The sequence below is a fragment of the Anabrus simplex genome, chromosome 1 (genome assembly GCF_040414725.1).
Source record: "Anabrus simplex isolate iqAnaSimp1 chromosome 1, ASM4041472v1, whole genome shotgun sequence".
Classification (NCBI taxonomy): domain Eukaryota; kingdom Metazoa; phylum Arthropoda; class Insecta; order Orthoptera; family Tettigoniidae; genus Anabrus; species Anabrus simplex.
The window spans coordinates 44161019-44177289 of record NC_090265.1 but is presented as its reverse complement, the minus strand read 5'-3'; positions in this window follow the sequence as shown (position 1 = coordinate 44177289).

Below are 16271 nucleotides of genomic sequence, written 5' to 3'. Positions count from 1 at the left end.
AAACTGTCATTTTTGATCGTTGAGCTCTTTGATAAAGTGCTCTGTCTTGCCGTAGTCATAAATGGTTAATACCTAAATGTTTAAGTGTGTGATCCGTTTAACCCTGACAGTAACACGTCTGTAAATATCGCTTTAGTTACACCACACGTTTCGAAGACGTGTCACGCAAAGCCTATTATTTAAAGTTACATTAAAGTTACCAGATGGATGAACAAGGAATAGAGGTGGTGGAGGGGATAACTCTTGCCTCCTTAAGAGGAATAGATGGCATTCATTCGCACAACAAGTCAGAAAAACGTTTGGTGTTACTGTCAGGGTTTAACTACTGAGTTTTGTGTTTGTTGGTTTCTAAAATCAATCAATACTGATCTGAATTTAGGGCAGTCACCCAGGTCGCAGATTCTCTACCTGTTGTTTTCCTCGCCTTTTCTTAAATGGTTTCAAAGAAATAGGAAATTTATTGAACATCACCATTGGTAAGTTATTCCAGTCCCTAACTCCCCTCCCTATTCAAGGATATTTGCCCCACACTGTCCTCTTGAAATCCAACTTTATCTTCATATTGCGATTATTCCTACTTTTAAAGACACCACTCAAACTTATTAGTCTACTAATGCCATTCCATGTCACGTCTCCACTGACAGCTCGGAACATACCACTTAGTCGAGCAGCTCGTCTTCTTTCTCCCAAGTCTTCTCAGCAGAAACTTTGCAAATATTTTTACGCTAATCTTTTGTCGGAAATCACCCAGAATAAATCGAGCTGCTTTTATTTGGATTTTTTCCAGTTCTTGAATCGGTTATCCTGGTAAGGGTCCCATACACTGGAACCATACTCTAGTTGGGGTCTTACCAGAGACAAATATGCCCTCTCCTTTACATCCTAACTACAACCCCTAAATACCCTCATAACCATGTGAAGAGATCTGTACCCTTTATTTACAATCCCATTTTTGTGATTACCCCAATGAAAATCTTTCCTGATATTAACACCCAGGTACTTACAATGATCCCCAAAAGTAACTTTCACCCCATGAACACAGTAAATAAAACAGAGAGGGCTTTTCCTGTTTGTGAAACTCACAACCTGACTTTTAACCCCGTTTATCATCATACTATTGCCTACTGTCATCTCACAACATTATCGAGGTCACCCTGCAGTTGCTCACAATCTTGTAACTTATTTATTACTCTGTACATAATAACATCATCTGCAAAAAGCCTTATCTCTGATTCCACTTCTTTACACATATCATTGATATATACAAGAAAACATAAAGGTCCAATAATACTGCCTTGAGGAATTCCCTTCTTAATTATTACAGGTCAGATAAAGCTTCGCCTACTCTAGGAAATAAATAAGATTTATGGCTGGATGTCACCACTGATCTGCATTAGGGATGTCAATTAGGTGGCAGATTACTATCAATTGTTTATCTAGTCATTTCTTAAATGATTTCAAAGAACTTCGGATATTTACCCAACATTTTCTTCGATACATAATTCCAATTCGTAATTCTTGTTGCTACAAACGAATATTTGCCCCAATTTGCCTCTTGAATTCCAACATTATCTTATTACTTATTACTAGCTACTTATCTTATTACTAGCTGATGTACCCATGCTTCGCTACGGAATTCTCAGAAATACTGTGTTGTGGTTTTCCCAGCTGAATTCAAGCAATGTAGCGTTTAAAAACAATGTTATATGGCAGATATCCTGGATTCAGGAGGACAATTGGACTGTATTGCGATTGAGCTATCTAAGGCATTTGATAGGGTAGATCATGGAAGACTACTGGCAAAAATAAGTGCTATTGGACTAGCAAAACGAGTGACTGAATGGGTGGCTATATTTCTAGAAAATAGAACTCAGAGAATTAGAGTAGGTGGAGCTTTATCTGACCCTGTAATAATTAAGAGGGGAATTCCTCAAGGCAGTATAATTGGACCTTTATGTTTTCTTATATATATCAATGATACGTGTAAAGAAGTGGAATCAGAGATAAGGCTTTTTGCAGATGATGTTATTCTGTACAGAGTAATAAATAAGTTACAAGATTGTGAGCAGCTGCAGAGTGACCTCGATTGTGTTGTGAGATGGACGGTGGGCAATGGTATGATGATAAACGGGGTTAAAGGTCAGGTTGTGAGTTTCACAAATAGGAAAAGTCTTCTCAGTTTTAATTACTGCGTTGATGGGGTGAAAGTTCCTGTTGGGGATCATTGTAAGTACCTCGGTGTTAATATAAGAAAAGACCTTCGTTGGGGTATTCACATAAATGGTATTGTAAATAAAGGGTACAGATCTCTGCACATGGTTATGAGGTTATTTAGGGGTTGTAGTAAGGATGTAAGGGAGAGGGCATATAAGTCTCTGGTAAGACCCAACTAGGGTATGGTTCCAGTATATGGGACCCTCACCAGGATTACTTGAACCGAACTTGATAGCTGCAGTCGCTTAAGTGCGGCCAGTATCTAGTATTCGGGAGATAGTGGGTTCGAACCCCACTGTCGGCAGCCCTGAAAATGGTTTTCCGTGGTTTCCCCATTTTCACACCAGGCAAATGCTGGGGCTGTACCTTAGTTAAGGCCACGGCCGCTTCCTTCCTACTCCTAATCATTTCCTATCCCATCGTCGCCATAAGACCTATCTGTGTCGGTGCAACGTAAAACAAATAGCAGGATTACTTGATTCAAGAACTGGAAAAAATCCAAAGAAAAGCAGCTCGATTTGTTCTGGGTGGTTTCCGACAAAAGAGTAGCGTTACCAAAATGTTGCAAAGTTTGGGCTGGGAAGACTTGGGAGAAAGGAGACGAGCTGCTCGATTAAGTGGTATGATTCGAGCTGTCAGTGGAGAGATGGCGTGGGAGGACATCGGTAGACGAATAAGTTTGAGTGGTGTCTTTAAAAGTAGGAAAGATCACAATATGAAGATAAAGTTGGAATTCAAGAGGACAAATTGGGGCAAATATTCGTTTATAGGAAGGGGAGTTAGGGATGGGAAAAACTTACCAAGGGAGATGTTCAATAAATTTCCAATTTCTTTGCAATCATTTAAGGAAAGGCTAGGAAAACAACAGATATGGAATCTGCCACCTGGGCGACTGCCCTAAATGCAGATCAGCAGTGATTGATTGAAATACTCGATCAAATGAAGAACCGCACATTTTCTCACTTTTAACAAACAGTACTACGCTGCCGATCTAACTATCCAAAGTTTCAGTGCTGGAATGACCAGGGCGCAGACAGCCGTGAACATTCCTCTGCCGTTAAATGTGCACATTACTCATTCCAATCAGTACCTCAGAGTAGGGATTGAATAGCTAGAATGCTACGATGAACCAGTGTGTTACGTACTAGTAGAATCAGAAAATTTATGAACCAGAGGAATGGCATGCTAAATAAGATAGACATCTAACTTCCCAGCCACTTCCCTTCATTATTCAGGTAGGATGTTATACTCGGTACACAGCAGCAATCCCATCTATCGGAGATGAGTGGCAACAGAAGACACAAAGCAGATCACAATAAACAATGGTCAATATAATGTTATTGTTGATCTTTTTTTTTGAGCTTTCTATATTGTAGACCTTCACACACAATTTTCTTTCGACCCGGTGATATTAAGCCGTCTTATAATATTATTTATAGCGTAGACTGTATTTTCTTATTCCCCGACTTTATATACAGATATTCATTAAATTCTGTTTACCCATTTTCTCGTGACGGCACTGAAATGGACTTGGCAACAACAAAAAAATCATGAATATCTCTGTACGGTAAAAATGTATAAGACATAAATGATCGAAAATTTAATGTTGTATAACTTCAGTAATGCAGTATTTATCGATAGGACCACTAATAACATAAATATTTGAGAATTACATTTTAGGTCTTCCGCTAAACTACCATATAATCATTTTTACCTTTAAAACCTCCACTCAGGTTTATTCTGCTAATGTCATTCCACGTCATATCTAATAACAACTCGGAACACACCTCTTAGTCGGGCAACTCGTCTCCTTACTTCCAAGTCTTCCAGCCCAAAGTTTACACCATTTCCGTAACACTACTCTTTTGTCGGAAATCCCCCAGAACAAATTGTGCTGCTTTCCTGTGGAATTTTCCCAGTTCTCGAATCAACTAGGCCTGGCGTGGGCCCAGTACAATGGAATCATACTCTAATTGAGGTCTTACCAGAGGCGTATATGCCCTTTCCTTTATAACCTAACTGCAACATTATCAACTGAAGATTTTGAAAAGTACCGTGTGCTTAGAAATAAAGTTAAACAAATAATCAGAAACAAAAAAATATGCGTACTTCCAACAATTAGCCAGTAACTTGAATAAAAAAAGTACCTGGAGACAACTCAGATCCGTAGGTATTGGGAGGCAAACTACAAACTCCAATACGCATGACATAAATCCAGATGAATTAAATGCCCACTTTACTAGAGAAATAGTTAATACCCACCCTCATATTTTACAAACAACAATAAATTCTCTTCAGTCTACTCCGTTACCACGATGGCCTTTGTTCACTTTTCGTAAAGTAAATGAAAATGATGTAAGAAGAAAACTAACATCTATCAAATCACAAGCAATCGGAGTGGACGACATCCCGATATCCTTCGTCATTACCTTGATAGATGTAGTATTGCCAATTTTAACCCACATATGTAACTCATGTTTTTCGGAAGGCTTCTTCCCAACTGTTTGGAAGGATGCTTTAATTTTCCCAGTACCAAAAATTATATAGCAAATTCTCCATCTGATTATCGACCTGTCTGTATACTTTCTTCACTTTCGAAAGTCTTAGAAAAACTCATGGATGAACAACTGCTCCAATTTTGACGCACCATTCGTTACTTGATCACTTGCAATCTGGATTTTAAAAAGGACATAGTACATCTGCTGCTCTTCTAAAAATTACGGATGACGTAAGAAAAGCAATGGACGAACGTAAAGTGACCGTGCTCATTCTCCTAGACTTCAGTAGTGCTTTTGACACTATCAGTACGGATATATTAATAGCGAAATTGCATTCCTTCTATCTTAGCCACGCCGCTCTCAATTTGTTCGCTTCCTACCTCCATAACCGACGACAGTGTGTTGTCATGAATGATAAGAGAACGGAGTGGAAGTACAAAGTTAATATTGTGCCACAAGGTTCTATACTCGGCCCCCTGTTATTTATTTTATATTTGAATGACATCTCTTCTAAGTTGAAAAACTGCAAATACCATCTCTATGACGACGACCTTCAAATTTACTGCCACACAAAAGTGAATGACAAAAATGCAGCTATTGAAAATATGAACCGAAACTTAGGGCAGATCAGCTGTTATGCAGCTGAGAATACTCTCTCCATCAACCCAATGAAAACACAAGCTATCATACTAGGGCAGAGAAAACTGCTTGCCCATTTACACAGTCTACAAATTCCAGTCATTCAACTAAATGGCGTTGCTATCCCATTGTGTAAATCAGTAAAAAGCCTTGGAATCACTGTAAATGAAACTTTAAAACTGGGATGAGCATATCACTAACGTATGCAGGAAAGTTCATTCATCACTTCAACCCCTTAAGATTCACCAGGCCGTATTACCTCTCAACTTAAAAATAAAACTGGTTCAAACATTGATACTTCCAATTTTAACTATTGTGATGTTGTGTTGCTGGATGCTACCAGTGAACAAAATAGGTAATTGCAGAGAGCTTTAAACTCCTGCAATATATTTATATTTTCATTGAATTTTGCCTCACATGTATCCCCTTTTTATGCACAACTTTCTTGGTTAAAAGTAGAGCAGCAGAGAAATCATCATGTATCAACCCTTATCTTTCGACTCTTGACTGAAAATATACCTGAATATCTCTCCAGTAATTTCCGTTTTCTATCTTCCTTTCATGACCGTGACACGCGATCTGGGTCAACAATTGAGTCCGGCTCCATGGCTAAATGGTTAGCGTCCTGGCCTTTGGTTCAGGGGGCCCCGGTTCGATTCCAGGCCGGGTCGGGGATTTAAACCTTAATTGGTAATTTCCATTGCCTCGGGGACTGGGTGTTTGTGTCGTCCTTAAAAACATAAAATACAAGACAAACAAACCGAGAATGAGAAAAATAAGAAAATATATCAGTAAAAGAAAAGACTGAAGATATTACAAAAAATTGCAATACCTCCACATCATACATCTGCCTTCAGTAATTCTTTCCTTGTGTCCGGCGCTAGAATATGGAATGCTTTACCCCCTGAAATTAGAAATTGTTCCTCATTAATTACCTTCAAAAGACAGTCTAAAGATTTCCTCTTGAATACGTAGGCTATATCATGTAGTTATGTGTGAATGTGTGAGTGAATGTCTGGAGCAAATAGTTCCCAAAAATTTACATAAATTACTGTTATATTATACGAATTCCACCTAGAGTAGTTATTGAATTTATTTTTATAATTTTAGACTTAGGATGTAATCTTTTAGTTTTAGTCTATATTAATTTATATTATTATTATTATATTATATAACAGTGTGTTAAGTTTGAATATTAAGTTTGTATTCAGTATTAAGCCGCATAATGTGGTTAAGTGTAAGAGAGGGCCAAGAGCCCTAACTTCGCCATAAATAAATAAATAAATAAATAAATAAATAAATAAATAAATAAATAAATAAATAAATAAATAAATAAATAAATAAATAAATAAATAAATAAATGTCATCATAACCATGAGAATAGACTTTCAAACTTTATTTACAGCTAGTACTGTACTCTTTTATATAATTGCTTGACTATTACTTGTCCTTACAGATCTCCTGAGTGCTACAAGGGTACGTTTTAGCGATAACGATAACAAACGATAGAGGACGTTGACTATCAGAGTAAACCAGACTACCAATACCTTGACTAGTTCTATGTTCACCTTCTATGAGACATGATAAGTCTGGAAATTGTCCTAGTTGTTTTAGCAGGGTCGCTTTGTATTGAGATAGAGATCATTTCCTATTAGAATTTTCCGTTGTGTTTTCCGTTTCTTCTTGACTCTCCTGCTACCACGATAAACTTTACACACGATACATGGGGATCCACATAATCCCCAACCATCTACAAGATGCAGCTAATCAGACGCTGAATTTACACATTCTCACAACACGTTCGGGTTTAAATACAAATTTCAAATTTTCACCCTTATAAGCTCTTGTATAATCCTTTTGATAGTATTTTCAGCATCCGACACATGCCTAATAATACCACATGTTTCCATGTTTCATTTCCCTGTACTAAGGACAACCAAGTAAAGAATAATACAGAAATGTAAGTGCAGTAAGAATCACGCAATTACCACCTTTATACAACTCTTATTCTACAATGTGTATACTCGTATTGTCCCATTCAAATTTGGCCTATAATAAGTATTTATCGTTTCTGCGTGTGTAAGACTTTTATTTCATTAGCACGGGCGGCATTCTCCAGCCCTGTGTCACAGAGACAATATCACCTGTCCAGAACCGGTCTCGTTGGCGAGGGCGAGCTATGTGTTGATTTTTTCAAGCGGGCTGTCAGCTGTCCTCACGTGACCTACTAAGGAGAACGCCAAGGTCGCTTCGACAGGGATGGCACATGGCAAGTTCAGACGGATGTACTTTCGAGAAATGAAACGCTAGACTTCGGCCAATTACGAACAATTATAGTGACACACCCCTTGTGCTGAATATGCTTAAAAACCCGAGTTTCTAGAAGAAACGTTCTCTCCTTACTCTGCTCTTGTGCTGTGTATTTCGACGTGTACTTCGACGTGCTATTTGCTGCACTCCCGATGCTGTTCCTACATTTAAGACGCAGACACTTCTTGAACTAATTATTCGGCAGTACAATTATTCAACCTTCAATAATATTTGTATCTACGAGTTTGGCAGATTTCGTGATCAAAGTTACGTATAATTTCATCTCTAAATTCATCGCGTGTGTGTAGAGAACATATCCTAAAATTGTTTGTCAGTTTCAGCTTCTATTGTACGAGAAGAAGGAAGAAAATCGTCACGTGTTGGAATGACCATTTCAAGATGTTGCTATACCGTGAAGAGGACGCCTACTACAACTCTACTTTGATCATCAAGGCTACAATGGTGTACTAAGATGTAGGCGATCTCTGACATGGGGAAATAGCTACCGGAGGAAGATAGCCTACCACATGTTCCAGCTCATCGGCAGAAATCCAGTTACATCATTCATTTAAGTACAATTTTATAATGTTTATCTGTTCATCTTTGTAGAAATAATGCTTTTTTATTCATTAATGGTAATATTTCTTCTAGTCTTACAGTAGTTTTGAATATTTTCATTCTTCTTTCATACGGGAGATGGTAGTTTTGTCATTTTTGTGTGAATGATTTTTTATCTCTATTAGAATAGCTAGAACGTGTGTGTGTCTTCTACGATTATTCTTTTTTTTGCTAGGGGCTTTACGTCGCACCGACACAGATAGGTCTTATGGCGACGATGGGATAGGAAAGACCTAGGAGTTGGAAGGAAGCGGCCGTGGCCTTAATTAAGGTACAGCCCCAGCATTTGCCTGGTGTGAAAATGGGAAACCACGGAAAACCATCTTCTGGGCTGCCGATAGTGGGATTCGAACCTACTATCTCCCGGATGCAAGGTAACAGCCGCGCGCCTCTACGCGCACGGCCAACTCGCCCGGTACGATTATTCTAGCTGTCCCATTTGATAGTCTAATGTGACTAAAAAATAATTGTCCTCACCGATAATTGGTAATTCAGTGTTGAAACTAATCTAATTTTTCTGAAGTCGTGTGGGACAGATTTACGGCATGTTGTGTTACGCTTCAATATTAGATTTTCTCCCTGTATGATTTAAGGGGTGTTAGTGTCATGTGACATATTGTCGAATCTTTATTTCCGCGAATTTGAGATCTCGCACATCTAATAATAATAATAATAATAATAATAATAATAATAATAATAATAAAATTTCATCTCGGCTTAAATAAATTAATAAGGGTCATGAGTTTAAATGTTGCTTTATCTTGTGAGTATGATGGTAATGTGTGCTCAATTGGGATGAATATGAGCCTGGAATATGGCAGAATATCGACGATTCATTTTTTGCATTTTATTGACTTGAGAATGGATTATTTATTGTGTGTCGTTGATTGTGAATCCATTTATTGAGTCTTATTTGGAGAATACGTGTTGTTGGACGTAATTTCTTCATGTGGAGCACGTGTTAATTTTTGACTTGGATTTCAGTAATAATAATGTCGTGACTCATGAACCATGAAAGCGAATGCTCATATTCGACCTATTCTATGTGCGTTTTGTTGATGACAATTTCTTCAGATATCTACCGCCGATATTATCATGATCAACGTTGTAAATTTCATCTTCTTTAACTAAGTGATTATCCAGACTTAATCACGCATCTGATAGACGTAAACGATTTTTCTTTGCCCTATACCGTCATCGAGAAATTTCCAATATTTAGGATTAAAAATAAAATTTTATGTTCAAAGGCTGGAATTCGTTGTAAATATTGTAAATAATTCTCACGTGCCTTAGTGTGAATGCTGTGTGTGTGATTGATAATTATTTCACTGAATTGTGATATTTTCTTTGACTATGGTTTTGACCCAGCCACGTGTTCGCTACGTGAGTCCTGGTTATCAGCACCGTTGTTTGTGTTGTTATAACGTTGGAAGATTTAAACCTTTAGTGAATTTTATTTTTAATTTAAGTAAAGAAAGATTCAGGGTACCCTATAATAATGAATAAGAAAGAATTATTTCAGTGGACAAGCTTCACCATTTATTTTTGTAAAGCCTACGGCGTTAAGAATTTCCTTAAAATTATTAGATTCTAAAGATAGACATTACGTTTGTCTGATGAAATATTAGTGAAAGTTTTGGAGTTACAATTACTGTATAAACACGATTGTGTAATATCAAGTCCAATAGAGACATTTTTGAGTGATATTTCGATAAAAATTTGGATTCACTATTTTTCCTAATTAATTGAAGTAACGTCTACTTCAGTGTATCAAAGAAGGAAAGCTTATTTTGAGATAGCAAATGCAAAGATAAGTAAGCCTGTTATTTTGACGTCCAGGATATATTTCAATCAGATAGTTTCACTTTCTTTCAACTTGTAAATAGTATGAGGTTATTGGAAGGAGGTCCTCCCATGAAAAGTATAATTTTTATTTTTGTTGTTGTTTCGTTAAGCCAGGAGTAAGGCTAATGCTAGTCTGTATATTTACAGAGATAATGTCGTCCAGTATATTGGAGAAGTTAATCACCGTGTTCAAAACACTGGCAGAAAAGGTAATATAATTTACTTATCAAGATTTATTAATTTAATTTTGTTATTGTTGGGTGTGCTAGTTTGCAATAAATGTCAAGAATCTGTTGTTTTATATTTTGTGTCATTGTCGCTAGTCCTTGTCTCTTTTCCTGCCTTCAAGAAATAAGCAAAAGCAGACAACGAACCTTGGGACTCTCGTTCTCCGGCTGAGCCAAGCCCGGTAAGAAGGGGGCAGTATATTCATAACTCAGTATTTGCTATGTGTATCAATCGTAGGAACATAAAACGAAATAAAGGCAAAGGGAAGAGAACATACTTTTTAATGAAATTATACTCATCTTGAATATATGTATCTAATTCTATGTATCTTCTCTAAACAATATTTTAATCATATGACAATTCATTAAAACTTAGCCCATTGGCCATAAATTTCCCCTTGCAGATGCTTCATTTCCCACCCCCTCTTCCAGCACATCTCTGCAACCCACTCGGATCTCTTGGCCACAAAGAGTGGCGTAACCATCTAGGTGACCCACCCCAACCCCTCTGGGTGGGGGAATGAAAAATTCATCATCATCATCATCATCATCATCATCATCATCATCATCATCATCATTCTCTACAATGTTAACCTTTTCCATCCCACGCCCCAGTTAACTCGGATGTCAACATGTCTCCCGCTGTCCCAAACACAGTTCACTCGGACTTCAAGCAATGCGCTCTTCACCACGACCGAATTCACTCTGACGCTGTAGTTTTGTTGTTCATCACATGCTCTGTTCAGATGACGGACGATTAATAAATCGCCTTACCTTATAGTGACGACAATTTTGTACCTTGTTTTTTTCCTTTCACAGCTGTCTTCTGAGATGGAATAAGACATGATCTTCATTGGGGTAATAATATTAACAAGGTTGTTAAGAAAGGTAACAAATTTCTTCACATGGTTATGAAAGTGTTCAGAGGTTGTAGTAAGGAAGTAAAGGAGAAAGCGTATAAGACTCGGGTAAAACCGCAGTTACCGTATGGCCCTCGTGAATGGGACGCTCACCAGGAATACTTGATATGAGAACTGGAAACCGTTCAAAGGAAAGCAGGTAAGCAAAACGCACAAAAACGATAAAATTTAGTGAAAATTAAAGAATAATCAATTAAGAAACACGTTTTTACCACAAATTTTCCAACATCTCAAAATCATCACTTTTTGCGCTCACCGAACCTGCACGAAATATAAAAAACAAGAAAACATAAAAAATCACCCAAATTTTCTACAATAACGTCAAAAACGTCCAGAAATCAATAATTTCACGAAAATCAGAAAAATCTCTCTGAACGAGCCTGAACGAGCAGATAAACAATATTTAAATAATCTCATATAGGTAAAAAAAAATCACCTTACATTTCTTTCAGCTACCCCAGTTTTAACTACCTCTATTCCTGGAGGTTTCTTAAAAAGCTCTAAAATTTCCAACTACTTTTTTCTCCGTAATAAATGGAAGTTGAAAAAAGAAATTCTACTGCTACAAATAGATACTCTATTACAGAGTTATTAGGCAATAAACAAAACTAACCAACGAAAGATTTGGATTATGGCTACTTACAGAAAATTTAAATAACTCGAATCTTATTACAAATATTGGAGATATTAATTACACAAATGGAGAACAAAAATTACAAACATTTAAGCCAATTACAGAATATTTTGGTGATAATATTATGGTTGTTAAAATTACAGATTCTACAGATTGCGAAAGAAACAACAAAGGAGAATTAAAAACGTAAAATTTCTCGTAAAGCAGGTGGCATGTCGTTTCTTTAATATTTATGTAGGAATTAAGTTCTCTAATCTTAATTTAGCAAGACAGAGGGAAAACAATAATATCATATTTATTAAATTCCAATTCACAAACAATTAAAGGTGTTAAACAGATTTTAGGAAAAATATTGATATTATAATTGAAAAATACTCTAATCCGGTTGTTATTCCATATAAAATAGAATTCTTGTTTGTTTATCCAACCCTTGTCCCGTTTCCCTACGGGGTCGGTTATGAGGTGAGATGAATCTGTCGTGGCGTCCTGACGTCCTGATCAGAGGAGTTTATGAGATGAGATGAATGACGTGATATATGATAGTAGGGTGAAACCGGTGCCGGCACATAGCCTACTCCTGTCGAATAGCACAAAGGCTTAACTTCCCCATCCAAGGGACGAATCACCATCAACAGTAGTTAAAAATAATAATTATGTTGGAATAGACTGTATAACGTGCATAATTTATAATTCTAGAGTAAAAATTTACAATAAAATTATTTGCCAATTAACAAGTCCAAGGAAACCATATGATAGATTTTTAAAATTGCCCAAATAAAATATTAAAATAAATATTTTCTTCTACATTAGCTAAAGAGAATGAAATTACAAGATCAGAAGTAGCATTATGTAATCATACGAGTGAAAATTTCCAACAAATAAAAGAATTTAATACAATACAAGATTGTTTAGAATTATTAGAAAAGTCGAGAGAATATTTCCAAAATCCATCCATTTTTTTTTCTGCTCCACTCGCTAAAATGTGGGAAAAATTTACGAATATTCTTCAAAACAGTTGTCTTGCTTCTAAAGATCTATTACAATCTGTCTATTGGGGTAACAGAAATACGAAAAATTAACGGGGATACAAGTTCGTTTACCAGAGAACCAAGAAGAAATAACTAAACATTAAATACGTACTCGCTGCTTGTAGTTTTAATTACTTACCGGTTAACTGTATAGAAACTCTAGAAGATGTAGATATTTCTAATATTATATCTATAGTCCATAAATGTTATATTAAAGCTCGAGAAACATACTTTACGAAATCTAATTCTATATATTCTACTATAGCGAAAGAAATAAATATAGAAGAATTAGAATTTACTCGTAGTAAAAATCTTGTTCCATTTGTGTCTAGAAAAATAATAAATACCCATAGCAAACTCTATCCATATCCCATTAAAGAAATTAAACCAATTATTATAATATATTTAAAATCTAATAAAAAACGAGAACAAGAACTAGAAAATATAGGATCCAAGATCTTGTATAATGTTTAATATAATATTCTCCACTCGGATACCAAGAAACTAAACCATTATTTTCTTCTTTATTATAAATATGGTAAAAATAATAATCTAAATAAGTAAACAACGATAACCATAATTTATCTTCTATCTTATCTTTAGTTAAATATATTTCTACATCGGAACTTCTAGGGGCTATATCTTTAGGTAATATATATAAATTTATACATTTATTAACAAAAATGTGTATTAACATATATACAAAAACGAATAATATTTTAATAATTACAAATCGTTAAAGATTATATAACTATATATATATATATACAGTCACTTATTCTAGTAAAAATTCGAATAAAAAAGAACAATTCTAGTGGTTTTTAACTATATATAGAAGACCAATCTATTCCGTGCTCACACAAAAATTCCACTTTTATATTGATAAAACATATTTTAATAAAAATGGATAATAATTTAAGCGAATTAGCAGATAGTTTTAACATCTCCAAAACATGTGAAACATACGAAGTACAGAATAAAGATATTTTAAAGAAAGAATATTTGAATCGCTTTTTTTTTTGAAACGACACATGTCAAGATGTTGCCACAATTGAGTTAAGGCAAGTAATACAGTCTCTAAGTATAGATCTATCGTTTTCTGCAGAAACTACACACGTCACTGGATTGCTTTATCCGGTAGCTCTGCCTGGTAATAATAGTTTGTTGGAGAAACAGCACTTGTCACTGACACTGTACGTTTTAGGTGGATATCTCCAAACTAATATTTATTGACATGTGCTGTTTCAAAAAAGATTCATTTAGAATTGCGAGAAATAGGAAATGATTAAAACATAAGAGGTTATTCTTACAAACGTATACAAAACTTAATAGAATGTATCGATCGAAAAAACTCGTATATCATAAAGATTCTGAAATAGAAGCAATAAGTGTAAAACAACTCCGGGTTATTGCAAAGATTTTAAAGATAGCAAGATACAATAACTATCGGAGAGAAGAATTAATATATTTAATAAAAAAGTAAAATATTAGAAAAACCATTTCCTGTGGATTTAGAGGAAGAAATTCGTCGAATTAAAACAAGCAGCAAAAGAATATAAAGTTCGTTGATATTCTTATATTAACGGTAGTAAGAGTATTAGAAAAACAGAATTAATAAAATGAATGTTACAGGAAGACGAAAGGCTTAAATGATTAGACGAATTTAACTACGACGATGCAATATTTTTCTAGAGTTTTATATGCTTTTAATATATTTTTATATTCTCTAGATTTTCATATGTTTTTATATATGTTTATATCTTGTTCAATGTTATAAATGGATAAAGACACTAACGCCAGGATTATAGATTGATTTTACAAGAATGAAATGCATTACCAAGATACGAGAGAAAAATTAAATAGTTTACTAGACGAAGAATACCAAGTAGAATGTTTAGATGTAATTTTGTTTAAAATGGTTGTGCAAAAATTACTGTTTACAATAAAGAAAAAGACACGTTTATATTTTTAAAATACGTAAACAAACGTAAAAGAAATAAATATATAAGGAAGATTCTCAAGGTGATTAAAATATGTTACATAGAAGAAGAGAGTTCGAATTCTGGCGAAGAAAGCGGATAAGTTACAAAAGAATACTATAAAGGCGAATTTCCAGAAGAGGAAGAAGATATAGAAACTCACAATGTTGGTAGAAAAAAGTTGATTTAAGACTTTTGTTGCCTTTTAAATTGGACCGCAGTCTCCATTAATATCAGAAGGTGGCTATCCGATATACTGTTTAACATTTATAATAAAAACAACTCGTTAGAGATTTTTAACTATATATAGAAAGACGTTTGATCTAGTAAAAATTCTAATAATATAGAACTATTGTAGAGTTTAATATGGAATTCCCCCTCTGGAAATACTAAACAAAATAAGGAAACGGAAAGATTAGTGTGTGTTGTTTAATTTTGTATATTTTTTGTTTAAATATGTTTAAAATAGTAATGTTCCAGCCGATATCGGAATTCTGGTATCGGCTTTTATTTAATTGTTTCGAATTTTTCTGGAGTAATTACATTATTCTCTTTAAAATAATTTAATATAACTTACGGATGTTTACGAATAAAATAATCTCGAAAAATATAACAAGGACAACACACAAACACACACACACACACACACACACACACAGACGTTTATGTTACATGTTTATATTTATGTTTATGTTTATGTTTGACGGTTATTTTTGTGTTTATGTTTAACGTTTATATATATATATATGTTTACGTTTAACGTTTATATTTAACGTATATGTTTAACGTTTATGTTTAACGTTTATATATATGTGTTTACGTTTAACGTTTACATTTAACGTATATGTTTAACGTTTACGTTTAACGTTTATATATATGTTTAAATTTAACGTTTATATTTAACGTATATATTTAACGTTTATATATATGTTTATGTTTAAAGTATATGTTTAACGTTTGTGTTTACCGTTTACGTTTAACGTTTATATAAATGTTTATGTTTAACGTATATGTTTAACGTTTATGTTTACGTTTAACGTTTATATATATGTTTACGTTTAACGTTTATATTTAACGTATATGTTTAACGTTTATGTTTAACGTTTATATATATGTTTATGTTTAACGTATATGTTTAACGTTTATGTTTAACGTTTACGTTTAACGTTTATATTTAACGTATATGTTTAACGTTTATATTTAACGTTTATATATATGTTTACGTTTAACGTTTATATTTAACGTATATGTTTAACGTTTAACGTTTATATATATGTTTAACGTATATGTTTAACGTTTACGTTTAACGTTTATATATATGTTTATGTTTAACGCATATGTTTAACGTTTATGTTTAAC